An 11262-nucleotide genomic window follows, 5' to 3' on the forward strand; every position below is an offset into this window, starting at 1 on the left:
TGGGAATACCTGGTTTAAAAAGAAAGATATACATAAGTATGCGTATTTAAGTAGGAGAGATGGCCAGAGAGCGTTATTGGATTACGTGTTATTTGATAGGCGCGTGAAAGATAAACTTTTGAATGTTAATGTGCTGAGAGGGGTAACTGGAGGGATGTCTGTTCATTATCTTGTGGAGGCGAAGGTGAAGATATGTAGAGGATTTCAGAAAAGAAGAGAGAATGTTGGGGTGAAAAGAGTGATGAGAGTAAGTGAGCTTGGAAAGGAGACTTGTGTGAGAAGGTATCAGGAGAGATTCAGTGCAGAATGGAAAAAGGTGAGAGCAAATGACGTAAGGGGAGTGGGGAAGAATAGGATGTATTTAGGGAAGCAGTGATGGCTTGCGCAAAAGATGCCTGTGGCATGAGAAAGGTGGGAGGTTGGTAGATAAGAAAGAGCAGTGAGTGGTGGGATGAAGAAGTAAGATTGTTAGTGAAAGAGAAGAGAGAGGCATTTGGACGATTTTTGCAGGGAAATAGTGCAAATGATTGGGAAATGTATAAAACAAAGAGGCAAGAGACCAAGAGAAAAGGTGCAAGAGGTGAAAAAGAGTGCAAATGAGAGTTGGTGTGAGAGAGTATCATCAAATTTTAGGGAGAATAAAAAGATGTTTTGGAAGGAGGTAAACAAAGTGCGTAAGACAAGTAGGAGAAAAGTGAGAGGGAGGTGGAGTGAGTATTTTGAAGGTTTGTTGAATGTGTTTGAAGATAAAAAGTGAGATATAGGGTGTTTAGGTCGAGGTGGTGTGCGAAGTGAGAGGGTCAGGGAGAATGATTTGGTAAACAGAGAAGACTCAGTGAAAGTTTTGCGGAAGACGAAAGCCGGCAAGGCGGCGGTTTTGGATGGTATTGCTGTGGAATTTATCAAAAAAAGAGGTGACTGTGTTGTTGACTGATTGGTGAGAATATTCAGTATATGTATGGCTTATGGTGAAGTACCTGAGGATTAGCGGAATGCATGTATAGTGCCACTGTACAAAGGCAAAGGGCATAAAGGTAAGTGTGCGAATTACAGATGTATAAGTTTGTTGACTATTCCAGGGAAATTATATGGTAGGGCATTGATTGAGAGGGTCAAGGGATATACAGAACATCAGATTGGAGAGGAGCAGTGTGGTTTCAGAAGTGGTAGAGGATGTGTGGATCAGGTGTTTACTTTGAAGAATGTATGTGAGAAATACTTAGAAAAGCGATGAATTTGTATGTAGCATTTAGGGATCTGGAGAAGGCATATGACAGAGTTGATAGAGATGCTCTGTGGAGTGTATTATGAGTATATGGTGTGGGAGGTAGGTTGCTAGAAGCAGTGAAATGCTTTTATCAAGGAAGCAAGGCATGTGTACGTGTTGGAAGAGAGGAAAGTGATTGGTTCTCAGTGAATGTCGGTTTGCGGCAGGGGTGTGTGATGTCTCCATAGCTGTTTAATTTTTTTATGAATGGGGTTGTTAGGGAGGTGAATGCAAGAGTTTTGGAGAGAGGGGCAAGTATGCAGCCTGTTGGGGATGAGAGGGCTTGGGAAATGAGTCAGTTGTTGTTATCTGATAATACAGCGCTGGTGGCTGATTCGTGTGAGAAACTGCAGAAGCTGGTGACTGAGTACAGTAAAGTGTGTGAAAATAAAAAACTGAGAGTAAATGTGAATAAGAGCAAAGTTATTAGGTTCAGTAGGTTTGAGGGACAAGTAAATTGAGAAGTAAGTTTGAATGGAGAAAAACTGGAGGAAGTGAAGAGTTTTAGATATCTGGGAGTGGATTTGGCAGCGGATGGAACAATGGAAGCGGAAGTGAGTCACAGGATGGGGGAAGGGGCCAAGGTTCTGGGAGCGTTGAAGAATGTGTGGAAGGCGAGAACGTTATCCCGGAAAGCAAAAATGGGTATGTTTAAAGGAATAGTGGTTCCAACAATGTTTTATGGTTGTGTGGCATGGGCGATGAATAGAGTTGTGCGGAAGAGGGTGGATGTGTTGGAAATGAGATGTTTGAGGACAATATGTGCCGTGAAGTGGTTTGATCGAGTAAGGAAAGGGTAAGAGAGATGTGTGGTATTAAAAAGAGTGCGGCTAAGAGAGCAAAAGAGGGTGTATTGAAATGGTTTGGTCACATGAAGAGAATGAGTGAAGAAATATTGATAAAGAGGATATATATGTCAGAGGTGGAGGGAACGAGGAGAAGTGGGATACCAAATTAGAGGTGGAGGGATGGAGTGAAAAAGATTTTGAGCGATCGGGGCCTGAACATACTGGAGGGTGAAAGGCGTGCAAGGAATAGAGTGAATTGGAATGATGTGGTGTACCGGGGTCGACGTGCTATCAGTGTGGATTGAACCAAAGCATGTGAAGCATCTGGGGTAAACCTTGGAAAGCTTTGTGGGCCTGGATGTGGAAAGGGGGCTGTGGTTTCGTTGCATTACACATGACAGCTTGAGTCTGAGTGTGGACGAACGTGGCTTTAGTTTTCCTTTCCTAGCGCTACCCTGCGCGCAGGCGGGGGATGGGGGTGTCATTTCATGTGTGACGGGGCGGCGGCGAGAATGGAAGAAGGCAGCATGTATGAATATGTGCATGTGTATACATTTATATATCTATTTATATATATGTATGTATACATTGAAACGTATAGGTAAGTATATGTGCGTATGTGGACGTTTATGTATATTCCTGTGGATGTGGGTGGGTTGGGCCGTTCTTTCGTCTTTCTCCTTGCGCTACCTGGCTAACGCGGGAAACTGTGACAAAGTATAATAAATGAATGTATATTATTGTTATCATTATTATTATTACTAGAAGTAGTAATAGTACTAGTATCAGTAACATTGGTAGTAGTAGTAATATCAGTAATATCAGTAGTAGTTGTAATTGTGGTAGTAATAATAATGCTATCATTATCATTGTAATTATTATTATGATTACTATCATTATCATTATGATTACTATTATTATCATTATTATTACTAGTAGTAGTAGTAGTAGTAGTAGTAGTAGTAGTAGTAGTAGTACTGATAATAGTGGTAATATTAGTTAATATTATTATTACTAGTAGTTGTAATAGTGGTAGTAATAATAATGCTATTAAATTATCATTATCATTATCATCATTATTACTAGTAGCAGCAGTAGTAATAGTAGTAGTAGTAGTAGTAGTAGTAGTAGTAGTAGTAGTAATAGTAGTAGTAATAGTAGTAGTATTAGTAATATCATTATTAGTAGTAGTTGTAATACTCATAATACTAGTAGTATTTCTAGAACACAGTGATACAAATTACTTGTATATCTGTTCAGATGTTTCACACAATCTTTTTAATCGTACGACCGCGCAGGCTCCTGCCGTTACTTGGGAATACTTTTGTTTTAGAAGTCTTTTATAAATGGGATGAAGCGGTTGTGTGGTTACGTTTAGAAAAGAATGAACGTAAATTGTAATGTGTTTGTAGCCTCGATGGCGCAGTAGGCAGCGCGTGAGTCTCATAATCTCAAGGTCGTGAGTTCGATCCTCACTCGGGGCAGAAGTTTTCGTATGATGTCAAAAACCTGATATACCAGCCAATCCTCTCACCATATGTTGCTCCAACTGTGCACTGATTATCGAACTTGGGTTTTCTCTCAATCTCCGGTATCCGAGCTGTCACATCCCCAGCTTTTGAATGGACCTTTGTTTGGTCATGGAATGTATTTGTCAGTGAAACTCCTTAATGACTATTACATACATATAATAATGGCAATCCTAACATATATAATTCTGTCTTTATCAGGTCAATACTATTGCAGTTGGGTAGATACATATCACATAATGGACTCGTCGAAATATTTTACCCTGGGCAAATCTCTCTTCGTCGTTGTCCTATCAAATGTCCGACCTTCAAGTTATCACCATCAAACCACTTGTTACATACAACTTTATTGGGTTACGCACCATCAATTCCGTTACCATAGTCTCCTTTTCATGCCAGACGTTGTCGTGTGGATATGCATTAATCACTTAGAACTGTCATGATACTTATATCCTAATTTCTATCAAAGAAATATTCATTAGGCGGTTAATGGATATCCAAATGAAGACATGTGGCTTGGAAAGTGTGAGTGTAACATATTTCTGTTGCATAACATGATAATCTTGGGTAACGAGATGTTTGTGGGTGGGAATTTGACGGGTGCGCAATAGATGGGAGATACGCAAGGATATGGGGACTCGGTGAGTTGGATGTGCTCAAACTTGGTCCCTAGTTTGGCAGCCTTACTTACTTGTGTCCTCCTCGTCTGACATTAAAACTCGAGTGGATCACCTCGCTAAGTACCTTTGTTTAACCAGGATGCAGCTTCTGTCTGTGAAACACTTTCTCGACATCTGTTTTCCATCTTACAGAAAACTCAAATCATCCAAATATCCGAACGCTGTTTGTATTCTGATCTATCTTCTTCCTGGAGCGTTCTCACCAGTCTCATAAAACCAGCCGGAGCCCCTGCCAAGCCGAGTGGCTGGACAGTACATTCATATAAACCAGGGATACACTTATCCCCCAGCCTCTGCAACTTGCAATGCTTACTCAAGATTCATCACGTCTGTAAAGGGAAGGAGTTCACACAAGTACAGTCACAACATTCTGTTTTTTATGTACGTGACATCCTAAAAACTACTTAAGTAATACTGAAGTTACAAAAGTCCATGGAGGGTTGGACTCCAAGTCATTCTTTCTAGCTGATATACCATCAACCTTGTTTAACAATGCCGTTGGCTTTACCCTTTACAAGAGCAACATACGCAGGCGCCATATAAGATTAACGTCCGGAGAAAATTTGAATTGGGTATTCTATTCTCGTTCCCTGGTTTCATTACCTGTTTATTTGTGGGACCACTTTTGTTTGAGATCCTTTACTGCCTTATATTGATAAAAAAAAGTGTGTTTACTCACGAATTCTCAATCACCAACGCTTCTCCCGGGAAACATGCGAAAGGTAAACGTGACAAGTGTTTGTGGATCTTCCTTTAGCGTTGTCAACAAAATGATTGCCAGTACTTTCCATATGAGAGGTAAGCCAAACGGGCGTTAAGAAATCCTGATAAAGACCGCGTTTCAAGGTTATCCCATCTAGTTACCGTAAGTCCAACTACACATAAATGTACATTATTACATCTTGTAAATGATAAATCACTGAATAACATCAAATGAGACATTCTTTCGTCCAGCAGAAACAACAGAAATACAACTGAAAGAAAAAACTAAATTTTGATGAAATTCACTGAAGCTTTGTGGCCGCCATGACACATGCCGTACACCGAGACGCCGGCCAACCTCAAGCGATGAGAGATGGCCAGACATACACATCCTGGCTGGGTCGCCAGTCCTCACCTCATGTTACTTTGAGGCTTTACCCAGTGCTACCACGGCAGAACATTACATCATTGGTGTAAAATATCCTACTGTGTATTATGCCAAATGACTTGTACAACCACAGGAATACGTCCATGAAACTAATCATTAACTATTGACCGATATATGTTAATGAGTTTTAGTGAATACAAATGGTAATGATGAGCCATCGTGTCTGCAACAGGTTTATCAAGAGAGAGAGAGAGGTACTTCCATTATAAGAGAATGGCAGTGTTTAACCCAGGCACGTCGTGGTCATCTCGCCATCCTTACGTCGAGCAACTGCCCCTCATACAACTACCCCCCCCCCCCTCCCCCCCTCCCCCTCATCGTTACATAAGTTTAATGGGTAATGCGCGTATAATCAGTTACTCGAGCCTAAGAACCATTGTAATCATACAGTGAAAATCTGTAATGAAAATAAGTCTTGTTATAAAAGTGTAACATAAATAAGTGTTATAATTCTAGCATTCAAAACGGACGGAAAACATTGTAATCCAAACACCGTCGAGCTAATCTATGTGAAATTATTATGACCTTAATGACTATTGATTATCGTTTATTTAGTTCATGGCTATCATGTCATGGAACTTTTATGAAGTCATTGTTACGTGGCAGAAAACTCATTATATTGACGTGAAAACACAACTGAAATGAGTACACATATTCTGTAGTGATATATATGCAAATTTCGATTAAAGATTGGTTGAAGGTTGCTGTAGCGGCAAAGTTATATGTCAGAAATAAATATGGTACAGATACCATTGTGCTGTGGATTGAGTATGGATGTCTTTGGTGAGTACAGATATCATTCTTATATATATTGGGAACGTTATTCAGTTTTCAATGTGTTTTTAAATAATTTTAGTTCGATGTTTATATAGAAATTGGCTTATGAAGCACAGCGCCACAGGAAATCTGTATATCTTGTGGAGAAAGAATGTAGACTTTATCATTTTATATATTTTCCCTTCAGCTGCTTGTAATTTGTTCTCAGAAATGATATTCTGTTTGGAAAAATCAATTGTATAACCACTATTTGTTATTAGTGGTCAAGTTTTGTCTGTTAGATTCCTTTGTTTTACATATTCGAAGGATTTTGGTAATTTTAACATTTATGTAATTTCCATTTCCTTGTTTGCATTATACTCTGTCTTACAGGTTTTTACTTTCGCATTTTTACTAGGTGGTATGGGTTTCCAATAACTTGGATTTCTTAAATATTCTTTTTCATAACGAATCATTTTGCTCTTTTTTTCTATTTTCCCAGTCATGCAGGTTTAAGTTGATACTGGCTCTTACATCATGCCTTTTTACTCCCTGGAAGAAGAAATTTTTGATACACATTTTCCACTGTAATAATATCAAGAAATTTTATTCAGTTACTGTTGCTACTTTCATGTCTTATTTCCTCAAAGTTTGTTATACTGTGATCAAGGAACAAGAGTTTCTTGTTAATTTCAAATCTGCGATTTTCAGTCCATCTGTTTTAATAGTTTTATGGTCCTTGATATCATGTGATATTAGTTCACTCTCCTTTTTTTTGCAGATATTTCCCCAAGTATTTGTGTGCAGTAAGCTACTTTGGTGTTGCATTTTATGGGGGACAACTTATGTATAGGCCAAGTGTACACAGGTTTATCATTACTGGTATGTGTGTTTATATCTTTGGTAGTGTGTGTGTGTGTGTGTGTGTGTGTGTGTGTGTGTGTGTGTGTTCACCAGTGGGAATGGGAAGCCCGTCTGTCCACACTTAGTCTTGATCTATCCTGACCTTGTTCCATACCTGCCCTGCTCCATGCGTATACCTGGTAAGTGGCCTCAAGTTGTCCCTATTCGATAAGTATAAGTAACTAGGTATCTCTTTAGCCAGTCTTCTTAAATGAATTGATGCACTAGACACGAACATAACTGATGTCATTGTGACTGGTCTTATCAGTCAAATGTCGTTGAACTCTACGTGCGTTCCTTAGATAGCTCAGTTGGTATAGCGGTGGAATGTAGGCGGGTTAGATCAATGGTTTAAGGAAAATTCTTGTCATTCCGCTGACGAGATCCTGTCTCTGATTAGTTGCTGAAGATATGTAGCGTGCGACATTTCTGCAGGCTAATTGTAGGTAGTGTGTCCAGAATATGGAGAACTGTGATGTGAAGGCTCGTGTTTGGACAAGTATGGAGAGCTTCTGTGATATGAAGGATCGCCTGACGGGAAAACTCCACCTGCCCGTTAACGGCCTTGGTTGAGTGTTGGAAGATGTAACGCACCATCTTTTCCGTGTATGGTGATCGTCGGCGGATCGTCCTGAATATGGAATTCTGTGACGTGAGGGAACTTGGTGTCTCTCACGTGTGTTACTGTTCTTGTTGAATCTATCATCTGAAATATTGTTAGTTTGCTCACATGTTGGTTTTCCACGTGTAACCAGGGTGCAACTTTTCCAGGTATGGCGATACGTTCATTAGTGTAGAGTGGTGGTGGTCGTTCCAACTGAAACTACCTTTATCATTCTTCATTCTTAAATATTTTCCCATGCCGAGGGTCGAACCCGGGCCTCGCGGGTGAGAGCCGCGTATCCTAGCCACTAGGCCACAAGAAATCTACACATCTCAATTATTTCCTAATAGAACAACCATCATCATTTTAGTACAAGTGTTTAAATCAAATGTCTGCTGGGAAACATTAGAATCTCATTCATGGAAAACGTTTACTTGAAAATATCACAATCGCAACAGAGTCCATGGATAAGGAGATATTCAAGAAACTCTCCAATGCTAAGACTAAATGATTTTTCTCAGGTCTGGTAACCGGACTTGAATAAGCGCAAAGAATTAATAGAGAAGGTTCAGAGGAAGACAATAAAGATGGTGCCAGATTTAAAACCACTAAGTGACAGAGAGGTTTGAGGTCATTAATCTTTTCACAAAGAGAGAAGAGTAAAGGTTGACTTGATCATAACCTTTAGGGCTTTTCGACCACTTTGATGTCAACAGTGAACAATTCTTCATTAGATACAGAGATAGAACAACCAGAACCTATATGAAATAAAGCAAGAAGATTGTTAGGGAAGAGGTATAAGTACTTTTATTCTATAACTTTTATATTATGAGTTGTGGATGAAAGTAATAAGCGATGAAACTAAGGATGCAGACAGTTTACAGTAGTTGAAAATGTTGTGTGACTAACTTCAAGAGGTGGGTCCCTACAAGTGCCCGGTTCCCTCCGAGTTGCATGCTTAAATATATATACACATTAGGCAGTGCCTGAGTCAGTTTGGGGTTCGATCCTCAGATCTGGGTAAATAGATGCCTCGATGGCGGAGTAGGCAGCGCGTGAGTCTCATAAGGTCGTGAGTTCGATCCTCACTCGGAGTACGTGCTTTCTCATGAGACGGGGTGCAAAGCTCTCTCCCCGCACGCATAAATAGGTATTAACACACTCAACCCTTCCCTATTTCGCAGTCGTAAAAACGGCATAACGCAACACATTTCTCCCACTTCATGAATGGGTATTCGATCCTCCTCCAGGACAATATTTATTTTATTTTTGTTTTTGAAATTCCTTCTTGATTATCAGTGATCTTATAAAAGACGATAAGAATACCAATAAGATAAGTATAACTTCACTAATCACATTACTTGTCAGCTTGCCAGGGATCGAACCAACACACTACACAAGACAATACTACAGTCCTTAGATCAACCACGAAACATACTTTACGAGAGAAATGGGGGAAAATCTTATGTTGAAATAATTAAAAGAAATCATTTGCTTCAAAACTAATATTTTTCTTAGATAATCTCTGCACAACAAAACGGAAAAGGCAAAGAATGTAGGACGACAAAAAATTGTAAGAACAACAACAAAAAACTTGTACATAATCAATCCAATTCTACGAAATAAGAATTTGAAACAAAAACCAAAGATATTGTGCAAATGATCATACTTTACGAAGCATGTTCCATACATGAGCAGCAAGTTACTGAAACCTGCATACCTCTAACTTAGCTTGGAACCACCTACCTAACCACACTTTTCAGTCCTTAATGTTCGAAAAAAGGCATATGTTATTTAGAAATCCAAAGGCGTTTTTCACTAAGTCTGTACTTCAAAAGTGCAAGGGCATATATACTTTTGTCACAAATATTTGCTCTCCCAACAAGATACTGGGTACAAAGGATTCATTTTACCGCAGGATGGAACAAATCTGTTTTGAACTGCTCAAAAAGAAAACTCAGAGCTTTGAGCTTAAAGATAAAGTTTGTGGTATTGTCTTTGGCGTGGCATCGAATAAAGCTGGTGTGTACTACAACACAAGTAAAGATGAATTTCAAGGGCTGGAGGATCTAGGGCAGTATGGTATTTCAACCAAAGTTGCACAGTATGCTATGGTTTTTATGGTGAAAGGGTTATCAAGAAAGTGGAGGCAAACCCTAAGTTGTTTTCTTTTCAACAAATGTATAGAACCTGAAAAACTTAAACAAATGATCATAGACTGCATTTGTAGAACCTAGGAAACAGGATTGATCCCAAAGTTCTTTGTCTGTGATCAAGATGTCAGCAGTAGGTCTGCCTTTAAGAAATGTACATTACAAATTCAACAACATATTTTGTTGATGCCAGTGAGAAAGTATATTGTTTTTTTGTACTCCAAATCTCATGAAAAGTATCAGAAATAACTTCATGAAGTGTAATATCAGTAATGAGGGAAACTTAATGAAATGGCAATATGTTGAGGATTCTTATTGCTCTGATAAGTGCATGTCCATCCGCCTGGCATCAAAACTAACAGCTAGACACATATTGTAATAGTTTTGACAAAATGTGTGTCAGTTTTGCATCACAGACATTAAGTAGAAGTGTAGCAGCAGGGATAAACACTCACTCAGTACTATGTTCACTGCCACAAGAAGCCCCACATACTGATGTATTTGTAAATAATACGGATGGAATATTTGACCTTTTCAACAGCAGCCAGCAGCAGCATCATTATAAACTGAGACAGTGTGCAATAAGTGTAGAAAATGATCATATACATTTCCTTGATGAAATGGAACGCTAAGATCCTGTATATGGTTGGGAGGTAGTAGTAGTATTGCTTGTGTGGATGGCTGGCTCCTGAACATCTCCAGCATAAAACTCCTCTGGAATGATATCAAAGATCATTACAACTTCAGGTATGTCTTAAAAAACACCATCAAGCAGGACTGTGTTGAGAAGATCTTAGCAGTATCAGACAAGCAGGTGGAAACAGTGATGCATCCACTGCTCCTAAATTTGCCAATTTGATAAAAACATTTACAGGCAACAATATTATGTATAAACCCCTAGACAGTAATTGTATTGATGATGCTACCCCATCTTTAGAGTACATTAAAGGTGAGAGAAAACAAGATATAAACAATGAATATGACAATAGCACCCTCACTGATACCTTTGATCATGACGATAAGGAGTTATCAGAAATACTTAACAATATCTTAGATTATGCTGAGAATGCACCTATGCATCCTGAATCCTTTGTAACATGGAAGGATAAAACCAATATTGTTGATGAATTTTTTGCAAACTTCAATGCATATGAAAACAGTGTATTCAGTTAGGGAGTGGTATATGGGAAGCATCACAAACAGATAATGTAGAAGTTACATCTCATCACCCTACAGAGGCCTCAATCTCAAACATTGTTGACAATGATAATATTTCAGATTGTTTTGCTAATTTCAATCCATATGAGGATAGTGAAGATCTTAAGCAGTGACTGGAAAGTATCTCAGAAGAGCCACACAAACTAATTTTGTATAATGATATACATTATGATACAGGATATGTTAATCATAAATCACTAAAATGTCACAATGT

General features: G+C 38.9%; 1 non-coding gene across 1 annotated transcript; it reads left to right on the top strand.

Annotated features, from left to right (window-relative positions):
- The first annotated feature begins 3466 nt into the window (after positions 1-3466).
- Positions 3467-3539, top strand: TRNAM-CAU (transfer RNA methionine (anticodon CAU)). Its single transcript has one exon. It is a non-coding gene; the product is annotated as a tRNA-Met (tRNA).
- Positions 3540-11262: the final 7723 nt, after the last annotated feature.

Source organism: Panulirus ornatus, chromosome 12 (assembly GCF_036320965.1).
Source record: "Panulirus ornatus isolate Po-2019 chromosome 12, ASM3632096v1, whole genome shotgun sequence".
In the NCBI taxonomy this organism is placed as follows: domain Eukaryota; kingdom Metazoa; phylum Arthropoda; class Malacostraca; order Decapoda; family Palinuridae; genus Panulirus; species Panulirus ornatus.